Raw genomic sequence first — 14,339 nt, forward strand, 5'->3', positions numbered from 1 at the left:
AGTATTGCCTATACAGCTGCTTTAACAAACCTTCTGCAGCTTTGCAGAATTCAGCCAGAGTATGCAATGATTTTGTCTGAGGGAAATAAACTACTATTTGTTTTTAATCATCATAATAAAAGGTGGCAGGACTTTCACATTTTCATAATTTTACAAAAAAGTCTTGGTTTTCCCAACTCATCAAAAGATGACAGAAAACTTTGCAAACTTCAGTTCTTTCATTTCTCCTATATTATGAAACATTTTACTTTTTTTGTGGTAGGGAAACTGAGACACAGAGATTAAATAGTCTGCCCAAGTTCACTTCTATGTGCAGGGCTGGACTCTTCCTCCAGCAGTTGAAGCACTTATGCTCACCGCTGCCTATATGTTTCTTTGAAGTTCCATTGTCTGCTCTCTCTATATATGGAAAACACAAATGAATCCTTTTCTATGTGTTAGACTTCATCTGTATTTAAAAAATAACAATAATAATCCAAACTCTAGAAGAACAGAAATTTTAGAAAATTTCAAGCTAAATGCTGACAGTTGATCTTCGGAAACATTTGAAACTTCAGTTGAAAGAAACAAAATGTGCTAGTTAACTTTTCTAATGGCAATAGGCTGGAAAGGAGGGTCTGCTGCCACAGTGGTCCACTTTGAAGAAAATTCCTTGAAATACAATTTCCCTGATCTTTCCTAGCAAATTAAAATAGCATTTCTGTCTCTTGAGAAAATAAAACCCATTCCTTTTTGTAATTATCTCTCTGCTAAGACCTGGGCTGACCCCAAAATTTTAAAGAATATTCATAAGATGAGTAGTTATGAGTAACATTTTATTTAAATCAACATGTCTGGGGAGGATGTTTTAATGCTGCTCTGGCATGTTGCTACAGTAATCATAGAAACATTAAGGTTGAAAATGCACTAAGATACCTACTCCAGCCATTGACCCATCAGAATGGCAGGAGCCCCTAATAGAGGCCCATGCCACTGATTAACATCAGTTACTATGTTGTTTGCAATGAAAAAAACACTTAGCAAAAATACTTAAGTTTTGATAGAAGTCCTCAATAGGAGAGGAAAGAAAAGTGCTACTAAACACACAGCTTCCTATTGCTTTGGTTGCTAGTAGAGACCCCATCTTTGTATACGGAGCAGAAATTATTTTGGAGTGTCAGGAAGAAGACATGGCATCAGCTCTGCTGTTAGCCACAGTATTTTAAAAAGGAATTTTAATATTCTGGAAGCTCAGGTAAGTACTTTAAATGATAATTCATTTACATCATTTTGCTAGTAGCAAAGATATTGCTACTGGCAAGAGACAAATGTCTTGAATGTAGGATGCTGCTGTTAGTCAAACTGTGTCATTTCAGAAGGATTCAGCTGTATTTTAGTTAAGCCCAAATGACAAGAAGGAGGCAGATACTTCTTACTGAAGTTTGAGCCTTACTTGCCTTGTGGATACAGGGGGTATTCCCAGGCTATCTAGTGCAAGTATTGTTAGACTGATGCCCACAGTAAAGCAAAATTCCCATAAAGAGGCACTAGTGCTATGTTCCAAGCAGACTCAAAGACACAGCCATTCTGGTGCCACACTGGGTGGAAAGCTAGCTACCCATTTCTTATTATTAATGTAGATATGCAGGTATGGAGTTTCAGATTCTAGAGAAGTTGTGTTTCAGCCTGCACCACTTCACAGTGGGAGAATGTTGAAATAAGGCCAGAAGATGCAGAGGAAGGATGAGTAGCACACATACGGCTCAACCAATCATATATTGTAGCAATTAGTGACAAATATCTAATCTAGTATACAGCTACCAGTATAATAGCCTCAGATGACAACCAGAGCACTAAACAAGGCTGAATTAAGAGGCTCAGCTGTTCCAGATACTCTAGAAAAAGTCCAATCCTAACTACCCTTAGCTGCTGTTACCCTCCCAAGTGCTAACAGCAGCAGTTGGTTGCCTGAAGTGTGATCCACCCCTTGGAATCGCCAGGAGGCACTGCTCAGCTCTTTGGCTGTCAGCCAGCCAGGCACATGGAGCTGGTGACATATCCCAAAGCAAATTCCAGCCCGAGATTCCAGAGCTGTGAGTGCACCTCTGCCTGCTGGACTGTCAGCACGTGTGAGAGCTGCACTCTCCTCTCCAGGGATGAATGACATTGTATTTCCATGTCTTCGTTGTCTTGTTTTCTTCCAGGACTGACTGTTAGCCTCTTGCATGGATCTTTCCAGAAGGAAAACACCACTTGATCTTAGCAGTGCCAGCTGCATTTCAGCTGAGATATATGGGATTGTTCCAGCACCCCACAAGGACTACAACGTCATGGGCAGCCATAGACTTCTGTGATTACGTAGACCACAAGTCTACAGTTAAGTGCATCTGAGCTTTCAGCATGCTTAGCAAACCTTGTGTTTCAGTCATGCATCTACAATCACTTGACTACAATTGCTGGAAGCTGCTCTCTTCTGAGCATTTACAGGACCACTTGGGCTGGTATAACATTGGTCCTTCTGGAGTCAAGCGGGTTAAATAAAATATTTTTTGGCATTCACCTTAGGGTCTATGATCATTCTGAAAAACTTCACTGTTGACCTCCACTCTGCATATCTTGGTGGTGGTACTGAGTTTTCTAACACCATCTTTAGCAGAGCAAGAGGGAACACAGTAAAAACCACAAATGGATTTAAATTATGCCTGTGCAGCCCAGGATTTCTGTACCTTTCAACTTTCAACAACATTCAGAGAAACTAAGAGTTAAGAGGAGATTAAAAAAATCAAAGTTAAGCATTTTTTTGGAAGTTATTTGCTAGTACTTGATAGTCTTATCTAGAAAATCTAAGATGTAATTCTGTATTCACTAGGAAATGGGGGGATGTTATTAGTGAACAACAAATAGCTCTGGCAGTGCAGCATGACTTAAGACTTTGTAAAACTTCAGCTCCTTTAATTTTAAAGTTTCTACTCTTTTATTATTTTCTGTAGTATATATTTCACACACACAATCTCATTTTAATGAGTTTCCGCTTCTTTTGCAACCTCTTTTATTCGTTTACCACTTTGGCAGCAGTACAGGTTACACATCTAATCTCTCCTGCTGCACGGCTGCTTGTAGGAGAACAGAACTGGGTGAGTCAACTTTCCTGTTCCCAAGAGGGCCCTACCCTCCTCTTTCCCTGAGGGGGCCAATGAGTACCTACCGCCTGATATCACCTCACCTGAGTTTGGCCAACCATTGCAGAGACTCGGTGTTCAGACATGACATATTTTACACTGCTGTGCTCAAGCCATGTAGGCATAGTTCAACCTAGATAACAAATTCCACTCCCTTTTCCACTTTTACCTTGTTTTTTTTTTGTTTGTTTGTTTGTTTTTGGCTTTTTTTTTTTTTTTTTTCTGATGCTGCCTTGAGCAAGGCAGCTCCACACTTGTTGGTAGCTGCTGCGCCTCACCCATGTCTTTCCCTGGATCTCATTCCATTTCAGTGTATTATATTGTGTGTTGCTCTAGGCTATTTCCAAGAATGGTAACAATTTTTTAGCACACTGGGACTTGATCAAATAGGAAAACCCATCTTTGAGGCTATTCCAGCCCAAAGAGATTGTTTGCAGTCTTGTCACCAGGGTGGTGGTAGCATCTCCTCCCTCACTGGAGCACATATGGCAGCACTGTTAATAGTCCAACAAATCCTATTGACCTACAAGACCATTGTAGGTACTCCTGTGTTCTAATGTCTTTCATTGTCTTTCTGCTCTCTCCCTTGAAAGGACAGGGGATCCCTGAACCCCACTTGCAGTCATCACAACCCTCAAAGAACCAGAGAGGAGAAGTCAGTGTTACAAGAACCTTGACTGGGTTTGAGTGATAAGACGTGGAACAATCAAGGTTTCTAAAGATCACTCTGGTGCCTCACTTGTTCCTTCCATCGTCATCACAGCAGTGAGACGATACAGGGATTTGTGTAAACAAAAGGGACTGGCCATGTCACAGGTCATTTTACTTGTTTGTAGAACTACTGCTAGCAGTAAGGTATGCATTGGAGTTGAAATTCTCTCTTTAAAGAGAACTGATGTAACAGGTTTCTCTGGAAACATGCTCCTATCCATGTGAATTTCATGTATTTCATACCATTACTGGGACTTCTTCCAGAGCTGCTTGTAGATTCCACTTGAAATAGCTGTTTTAAGGCAAAGAAGTGGTAAGGAAGAAGTGACAGAACAGTGAAGACTTCCCATCAGCCTGTTGCCACCTGACTGCCTCAGTCACTGATCAGACCCAGCACTACGTAGAAATGATAAGCTTAATTATTGTGAAAGGAACCATGGAAGCATTACGCTGATTTCCAGGCAACAGACGGACACATCAAAGGGACCTCGTTATATAATGAGAGACTGCAACATGTCCAAAGCTGCCTGTGAGTATGCACATGTAAGCACTGTGGTGCTTTGTGTATGCAAAGGGAGAGGAGCTGATGTTAAGATGGATCCTAAAGTCCAGGAATTACAATATTATCTGTAACAGCAATGTATCCTATACATCAACAATATGTGTAGTAATTACATATAATAAGTGCTTAGATAACAGGATATTTTAAAAATGATGAGTTACCTTTACATCTGTTGCCTGAAAGTGACGTGGTTTCTGGAGTCACTGAGAGAGAGGTGGTGTGATTCCCTGGAAAACCTTGGAATGCTTTTGGGCTGCTCCACAGCTGCTGTTCCTATTCCTTGTTTCAAAGGGCCCTCTCATGAATAGCTGCATGTCTGCAGTGCAGGCTTCCAAGACATTTTGTCTTATATGACTCTAGGCATGAATGTGGTTGTTGCTCTGCATGTATGGCAGCCTACAGACCTTAGGTCCTACAGGGAGGGCTCCAGTTAAGTGTTGATCTCAGAGATTCTTCATTCCTCATTTACATGTTCAAACAACACGGAAGTGAGCTAAAGTGGTCAATTTGTGGACAGAGAAAAGTTGGAACATTCGGGGATGTTGGTTTGTGTATGACATCGTATAAATTCACTGAGCATTCAATGAGCAAAGCATTAGGGATTGCATGGACTGCTGCAGAAGAGCTGTTGGAGCTGGCAGCAATCCATTCCTGTTAGCAAAGGTTGCTGGTTGGAGCTCCCAAGTCACCATCACTGTAAAAGAGATGACATTAATCCTGGCCAGAGTCCAGCTGGGTAACTACACTCTGTCCAAATGATTTCCAGAATTTCAATCTGTTTCATGGTTTTAGAAATAATTCTTAGACACCGAATATGCAGTTTTTCCTCATCCAGCAGGAGTATGTTTCCAAGTAAAGTTGTGAGTTTCCCTTTTCAAAAGCTGGCAATGTTTAGCTGGATACCATTGCTACTATCATATGTAATATTTCTTTCTTGACTTTATAAGCCTATCCCATATCTTAATGTGGATATTCAAGCAACAACTTGTTTTTACAGGCCTGTGTGGGAATGAAAGAATCAACCAAGACCTGTCAAAGACAAGGATCCCTCCAGAAGTATGTAACATAAATTCATGTCTCCTTCTTCACTAAGAAGAACACACAAAGTCAGGAGCATATGGAAAACAAAAGAATACATAACTGTATTAAAGCAGGCTTAGTGAGGTTTGGTGAGTCATTACAAGTTCCTGAGTCAACAGGTGCTTAGTAGATATTTGAATCTTTTTCTCTAAAAACTGAAGACATACCTTCTTCCTAACTTTTTTTGTGCCTATTATTGCAGTTCTGAGGCTACCTTAATGCTTAATTTAGGCTTTTATTAGCAGATGATTATACAGGATCATGCCTGTAAGGCTGTTCTGAATTTGCTGTATGCTTGCTCCTGTAGTTAGTTTTGGCAAGAATACAGCTGACATTTCTAGTACTTACTGTATTGGCTTCAGTCTTTGGAAGCAGCGTAAGATTTACTTAGTGATAAAAACTTAGCTTCCTATGGAGAACCAGTCTTCATATCACCCTTCCTATCTCTAGCCAAATGAATGTTGAATTTGGCTTCTGCTTTGCATTTGAAAACTTTCTGGTTTTATTCTTTGAGAGGCCCTGTTTTTCACTTTTGAGGTTCCATCATTGACATAAAAACACTGCTTTTGGGGAAATATATCAGTATGAATGGAGTTCCTCTGGACTCATGTAAGTACTACTCAGAAGTAAATTTGGCTAATAGTGTGTCATTATGATGAATTTTATTCTTTGAAATAGCTGCTGTAATTTGCTATGGACCAGTAAGTCAGAGGTGCCCAAATAATTAACTGCTTCAAATAAAACTAATTGAAAACTGCTAACAGGACCGAAGGAGAAAGTGACAAAGGTTTGAGTAAAGACTGTGCTCTTGGTTAATGTAAAGTCATATTTCTGGGGCTTCTTTGTGAATAAAAGACACAGCTGCCACATGAACTCACCAACCATTTTGGACAGGGTGATGTGACGGGTAAGAAAGTCTTCCATTTCCAAGAATGTGAATCTCTCATCTCTTCATGGTTGCAGGCAGCATACTGAGCAGTATGCCTAGGCAATAAAACTTCCACTTTGATAATGATTCTGATCACATCAAATGATGATTCTGTTGGAACATGCCTTTCTCCCTCATATTTGACTGAAATATCTGGTCTGGAAGGATTGATAGTTTTTGCAGTACATAATATTTACTTCCTAATGTTGGCTTGTCAGATGGTTGCATGACAAAAGGAATTACTCTCATCCAAGGGAGCTTGTGCAATTAATTTAGAATAGCATTTGTATACTTGTTGGCTTTACTCTGCTCAGATAAACACTACACTGTTGCTTTTCCTGGCAGTAGATATGTCAAGAAATTTTAATGAATATCATGGGTTACAGAATTCAAAGAGCAAAGAGCAATGAGAGGAGAAAGATAAAATGAGCATTGCTGCAGTAACAACAGAAGCTTCTCTGATGCTCAGATTTGGATAATGGAAACAACCTGGGGCCCTTTTAGGAAAAAAAAAAATGCAGAATCAGTAGAATTGATCATTATCCCTTTTTTAATGTCTTTTGATTATGGAACTATAACTTCTGAGAAAGCTAAAAGCTCTTCTGCTTGTAATACGAGTACTGGAGTACATAAAAATGCTGTAAAGCAGATGAAGCCACTATGAATTTGCAAGAGTTCTTGACAGTTCCAAAGATCATTGCTTTTCATGATTCCTGAGGAGCTGAAATGACACCTCTCTTCGAGCATGCTAAACAAGAATTAGCTGCATTTTGTATGTATGAAAATGCTAGTCAGATGCTAAAGGCCCAGCTCAAAGAGTCCATCTTAAAACCTTTAGAATGATTCAAAACTTCTTTTGCCTGACATTCTGCAGCTTTCTGTTCTAGAGCACATTGAAACATATGATTAGCAATATCCAGTAACCAATGTAGAAAAAAAAATTGTGGTGTGGTGTACAGAAAGGCAGAGGAAATGACATGTCTGTCTGTATTGCTGGCAATCTTTGACTCTCACAAGGGCAACAATCCAGATACATATATATGTGTATGCAGGATGCACGTACCTGTAGATGGATTCAGATGGAAAAATTGCACAATTTAAATATTTACAGTGTCGCGCTCTTGTCAAAATGAAATGTCAAGAGCTTTTTACTCAGAAGATCGATTTTTTCTTGTTTCTCAATAATATGAAGAGTTTCCTTCATATTACTGAGATTATTTCTGCTTTACAAATAGGAAAACAGAGTCAGAAGACTGAAATAATTTGCCTAAGACAGTAGAATCTATAGGTTAGATATGTTCCTAGTTTGAGTGCATTCAAGTTTCTGGATTTACATTCAGTACTAATTTGGCCTGAGCGTTCTGGGCGTTCATTTCTTTGAGTCACAATGGAATTGCACTAGGGAACATCAAGAAGCCAATTGATCAGGAGCTATCAGTTCCACTACAGCTTCTAGTTAGTCTGTATGGAGGTAACGGTGCTCTCCTTGTAAACTCTTGAAAACTTCCATCAGCACCTACGCTTTCCAAGAGCTCAAAATATCAATGCTTGTATTGGCCTCTCAGTTCCTCCAGAAGTGTTAGAAATGTTTATATGGGTGTGTATCTGCATATAAACAATATGAACAATCTCAGAGTAGAAATCCAACCAGGTATATATTCTAGAATAAGTCAGATCTAATGCAGAGTCAGTCTATAAGCACAATCCAATCCAATAGCCCTATTAAAATGATGGTCTAGCAGACCATTCCCTGTACTCACTAAATCAACCAAATAGCTTTAATTTATAAGCAGAAGAATCAACTTAAAATTCTTGGCAACTTAAAATCATAATGCAGGTTATATAACTGGGCAAATGAACAGAAATATATAGCAAAAGGCAATTTAAGCTTACATAGTCACTTAAACCATATAAATCATGTAAAATATCTGTCTGCCTAAAATTCCCAAAACATTTATTCAGGCCTGTATTGCAACTGGGAGATGCATTTATCACAGAATGTTATTCAGACTCCTGAACTATTTGCTCCTGCTTTTGTTCATGATGGGAAGCTCTGAAGAAGCCACTCCCTTGCAGCCCAGAGCTCACACTGATTATTGGCAGTGAGCAATAGTGCAGTAGCTCCTAATATGTCACAATATCCTTCCTAATTTATGTACAGAAAGAAACATACTTCACTGTTTCCAGCAACATTTGAATTGTTTGCTTTATTTAGGCATGTTCCCACTAGTTTAAACGTTCTCTTTCTGCAACGAGTGAGTAGTTGTGTCCAATTGCAGCCTGCTCATCAGTCACCTCAGATTCTATCTACCAATTGCAGGCATGCTGGAGGCCACAACATACCTGCTCATTGCTGGAAACGCCTTCAAGACCACACAATTCTGTAGTCCTAAGTTTTCTTCTGTATTTGGGATATCCATGGGAACAATGGAAAGATACCATTTATTTATTTGCTGCATCTGTTCTGAAACTAAGAGAGAAGAATATGTATTTGGCTTAGGCCAGTAGTTTTTGTATAGATGTATCTATTTCCAAATATGCCTCAGACTTCCCTCAGAAGTCAGCTAATAGAGTCTAAAATTGAACTCTGAATATTATTAGAAAGTATATATTTATGGAAGCTGGGAGCCTTTGTATTTGATCCACGAGTTGAAGGTAGGTGAATTATGCCTCAGAAATCTGATGTGGGATGTCTAAGCACTCCTTGTAGCATGTGCCATTTCATTATATGGCACTAAATCACCGAAGACACACTGCTGGTGCACAGGAAATCACAAATGATGGGCACAATCTGAGCACTGCACTGCAGTGCATATCATGCAGGAGCCTCAGGGGCTCCAGGCCGAAGGTTTAAAAGAAATCTCCTTTGAAAATCACCATGGAAAAACAATTACCAGTGCTCCACTTGTTCCAAGTTGATTTATTGCACTTTGGATACGCATCTGGCTGGCAACAAGCACTACATATGAACAATGATTTTCTTTACTCTTTCCAGAAAACAGGTTGCTTCACCAAATTTTGAGCAGACCTCCCACCAAGATGCTGGTCACCGTATGAGGGAAGCCTGCAATGAAGACTTTATTGATGGTGAGCTGACAGGTAGGGAAACGGGGTAGAAAAACATCCTTTTTCACTCACACGGAAATAGAGTCATAGAATGGCCTCGGTTGAAAAGGACCTCAAAGATCATCTTGTTTCAATCTCCTACCATGAGCAGGGTCACCAACCACTAGACCAGGCTGCCCAGAGCCACATCCAGCCTGGCGTTGGAGATGCTTCCAGGGATGGGGCATCCACAACCTCCTTGGGCAACCCGTTTCCAGTGTGTCACCACCCTCTCTGTGAAGAACTTCCAAGTATGGGCCTCCTTAGTGGCTGGCACTTCTAAATCTATGAGCAATGGGTGAATTAGATGAAGCAAGCTGGCAATTTAGGACACCACTATGTGCACTTTTGAAATGCACATGCATTGAGTTCATTTTTCTGCACAATTCAAAAAGCTTTATGTCTTTTGCAGCCAGATATAAATCACTCGAGTCTGTATGTTGCACAAAATAAAACCTCTTCCTTGGCACCCCTGTTGATTTAAACTGCTAAATCACACTGAGAGCTGAGCAGGTCTGTACTATCCAGCATAGAATCACAGAATCACAGAATGGCCCAGGTTGGAAGGGACTTCAAGGATCATGAATCTCCAATCCCCAACCTCCATCCTGCCGTAGAGACAGAACATTACTCCACAGAAACTCCCACATGTGAAGGTGAGGTTTACATTCCTTGCAGTTGGCCCTTACTGGTGGCTCCTACTGGAAGGGAGGCATGAGTTCAGATTAAATTCTGCCTGAATAGGCCGACAGTTAGCACAGTGGCATGCAAATAATTAATTCAATCAACATTTTTGGAAAAAGCAAACAGCAAAAATAAAATAAAGTAAATTCAACCAGTGGTACCCACTATTAGACATTTTGTTTAGTGGCCATCCATATAGAGATGGATCAAATGTAGAATGGAATATTCAAACAGCTGTGCCTGAGACTCCAGTTTACAATCATAGAATCACAGATTCATTAAGGTTTGAAAAGATCTGTAAGATCATCTAGTCCAACTTACTACCAATACTCATTAACCTGTGCCCTCAGTGCTGCATCTACACATTCCTTGAGCACCTCCAGGGTCAGCGACTCCACCACCCCCCTGGGCAACCTGTGCCAATTCCTTACTGTTTTTTCCAAGAAGAAATTTTTTCCTGATATCTAACCTGAAGTTCCCTGGTACAACTTCAGGGCATTTCCTCTCATCCTATCAAGTCAAAAGCATAAAATTATTCGTTACTCATTCATTATATATCATCTGGTAATGAAGAAAGATGAAGGGCCTTGGGACATATGAGTGGTATGTTTGTCTGCATGTAACATACTAACCAAATTCCACAGTGCTTGGTTGCAAGTAGCAGTGTAGAGTCCTGTGATAAGGAAAGCTAATTTTTAAGTCAACAGCAGTATGATGTGGGACAGGAAAAACGTGCAAAATAAAGAGCAGCAGCAGAGCAACAGCAGTGGTCATGCAGAATGCATGGGTTTAACCCACCAGCACCTGCATGGTCATTCTCAGCCACGAAGGTCACAGGATGACGGTGAATAACTTGTTTGCTAGTAACAGAGCAGAAACCATTTATCATAAATAATGCAGAGATGTAAATGAGAAAGGAAATGTGCCACAGCATGATTTTCATCTGGGGAAATAAACATGACCTTGCCTAAACTTCTTCTCATCTCCTATTGTGAAGTGTTGACCTGAGAACCTCCTGCATTTACTGAGGACTCTGGACATCTAGTAGTTTGAGCAGAGCAGGGAGAAAACAGCATGTGCACATTATGTTAATAAATTCTGGACATGCTGACCTCATTTCACATGCTGCCTGCATCCAGAGACAAGTGCAGTAGCCCTGTTACAGGAAACGCAGAGACCATGTGCAAGCCTACCACAGCTTTAGGGCTGTGTGACACATATGCTGATCTTACCCATGCTGCTTGTGACACATGCATTTGATGTGTGCTATTGCCTAAGGCGCTAGAGGTCATAGGTTGAGTTTCTGTTATTCGTCTATTATTTCTACAAAAGATTGAATCAAAACATATAAAACTGTCCTATAGCTTACAGGCAGCACATTGTCCTGCTAATGGTGATCTTGTCTATAGAAAACTAAAAAACTGGAATCAAAAATCCATTGTTACTCACAGTATGACTGCCAGCAAACTGCAAATAGAATTGACCAGAAAAAAGATCTTTCACCTGTGGTTAGCTGGTGAAGTTTATAGGCAGGAACATCCCAAGAAGTGTTTTCAACAAGGGGCAGCCGGTTCTGTTTCAGTTGGTAACAAGAGCTTGTAGAGGTTTCTTGAGACCTGTTTTGAGTCACTTTATCCACAGCAGGGAAAACTATAATTATGAAAATGTAAGATCTCTAGACTTGCTAGTCTGTCATCAGAATTGGCAATGTGGGCGTGCATATTGCCAATAAGTCCGTAATATTTCATTCCAGCACTGAATTTGGATTTAATTTTCCTGCACCTGCCAATATGCTGATCATCACAAAAATGCGTCTGTTTGAAGGGCACTGCTGGGTGCCAAATGGAAAAGCAGACAGAGATGCTGGCTAATTTCATACTCCTCTCTAGAAGTTTCCTAACCGCAGGTATGGCCTCAGTGTCCACAATGAAACCTTCCAGGGAGTATGCATTTTCTCCAAGCACTGACCTCCTCTAAGGCTTACACTTCTCAGGAGCAATCAAAAGTCCTGACAGTCACACCAGGAAGAAAAACTCACCACTGCCAATGATTTGTCATATTGCCCAGATAGACTGTGGAGTCTCCTCCTTGGAGACCTTCAAAGCCACCCGGACCCTTTCATCTCAGCCAGCCTGTGATTCTGCGAAAAGGCTGGGTTCAGTGTTAGTCAGTACAAAGAACAAATAACAATATTAACTGATACGACTAACGACATTCTTATCTCTGGCTAGGGACGTTTTGCAACAGAGTCTGTTGTGGGTTTATTCACCAGTGAGTGCCTATCAAATCATGGGACAGCCCAGGCATTTTCTACTTTCACTGCTATTAATATTTAGTATAGCCCACACACTGCTGAAAATAGTACCAAAGGAGATACATAAATATATTTCCAATCAATTTTTAATTTACTATGTCAAGTTTTATCAAGCCAAGTCTCAGCCAAAGTAACCTTCCTTGAGTTAATTGAAAGTAATGTCAATGAACAGAATGGCAATTTTAGAAATGCAGAATAGAATATTGCTGCTGTGGAGCTGTATAATTTTTGACATTGTAATTAAAAAGCAGTTACCTTTGCTCTGACGTAATTTGTTATGCTGTACATCTACAGAACAAATTCAGTCATCTCCCAGTAAATGATCTTTGTTTCACATACTTCCTGGTAAAATTTTGAGACTGTGAACACAAGTAACCCAAACCAAAAAGGCATCAGATATTAAGTAGTTTTGTTCATCTTCTTCGATCATGTGTTTTTGGCTTCAGTGTTCAGTTATATGCCACAGTCCATGTACTTGTTCTTTCCTTCTGGTTTACTTATGGAGATCTCTACTTCCTGGGGGATTGAGCAAAATCTTGGCATAAACAAGAAAAAAGAATAGAATTAGAGCCAGATGGAACATGCATGTATGGCATTGGAGCAGGGTTGGAGGGCTAAAGAGAAGCATAGAGTATCAACAGCTCTACAGCTATGTTTACCTGACTTTGTGTGTTTCAGTTTAGTATTCAAATTAGGAAACGTCTCAGATGACAGTAAGAATGTCATTAACTTGTCAGGATTATTGTTATATTCTCTTGGTAAATTGAGATAGTGATATGCAGATGCTGGTGAGGTCTTTTTGCTTTTCAGAAAGGCTAATAAATAATAAAAGCTAATTTATATACATAATTTGTATTGTAAGTATGTTGTTATATAGAAATGCTCTTTCTTCAGCTGAACTTTTTGACCACAAAGTCCACCCACTTCTGATAGGGCATGTTAGATTAACAATTCATCTGATGTTCGATAGTAAAAAAAATCAATTTCTAGTCTAATAAACCTGTAAATTTCTGTAATCATTTTATTATGTCTCATCAGCATTAAGCACAGTAAAAGTAAGAACTGAATTTCAGTCTAGCTATGTCAATCTAATTCAGTAGTCAACATGCCAGAGGGGATATAAGATCTCTCCACTCTGCAGGAAGAATAATAAAGAATGGGAGCGTGAAGTAAAAAGTCACTACTTCTAGCAAACCTTTAAATGTTTTAAAGGTATGATCTCTTTAATTCAACAACATTAAAAAAAGGGCAGAATTCTTTTCACGAGCAGACGCTAAACTTCCCAAGAACACAAAAGATCTTTAGTACAGAACAGGCAGTTGCTGGAACCTGAATATTGGCAAAGTCTACTTTAACTTTCAATAATGAGGGTAATTACTGAAACAAGCTGTCATGGGAAGAGCAGATACTTCATTGCCTGACATTATCAGACAGCATGAGGCTACTGGCCATTCTGGAAAGGATGCATTATCCTAATGCAAAATCTGAGGACAGAGCAGAGGCATGACAGGACAAAACAAAAAAGCTGTAGTATTCATAAAATCAGCTGAGGTGCTATGATCATCCTCATGACCTCAACTTTTAAAAATATGATTTCATCTTGCCTTCTATTCAGGCAGGAAATCTCAACTCTGTGTATTAAATCATTTACCAAGTGCCTCAGAGCAATTCCCTAATAGAAGTAGTAATAAATCCTTACCTACACTCTGCATTCAATACAGCTCGAAGGAAAATGTAGTTGATTAATGCAAAAAGGATTCAGTCAGTCCCGGGTCTTGATTAAATGTACTGAGCTAT

The 14,339-nt window shown here is 39.7% G+C and overlaps 1 long non-coding RNA gene across 1 annotated transcript; it reads left to right on the plus strand.

The window, feature by feature from the left end:
* Positions 1–4,014: 4,014 nt before the first annotated feature.
* LOC146544519 (uncharacterized) lies at positions 4,015–10,001 on the plus strand. Its single transcript, XR_014883211.1, has 4 exons — positions 4,015–4,398; positions 5,429–5,487; positions 9,435–9,538; positions 9,657–10,001. It is a non-coding gene; the product is annotated as an uncharacterized LOC146544519 (long non-coding RNA).
* The last annotated feature ends 4,338 nt before the right edge of the window (positions 10,002–14,339 follow it).

The sequence above is a fragment of the Meleagris gallopavo genome, chromosome 4 (assembly GCF_905368555.1).
Source record: "Meleagris gallopavo chromosome 4, MGAL_WU_HG_1.1, whole genome shotgun sequence".
In the NCBI taxonomy this organism is placed as follows: Eukaryota; Metazoa; Chordata; class Aves; order Galliformes; family Phasianidae; genus Meleagris; species Meleagris gallopavo.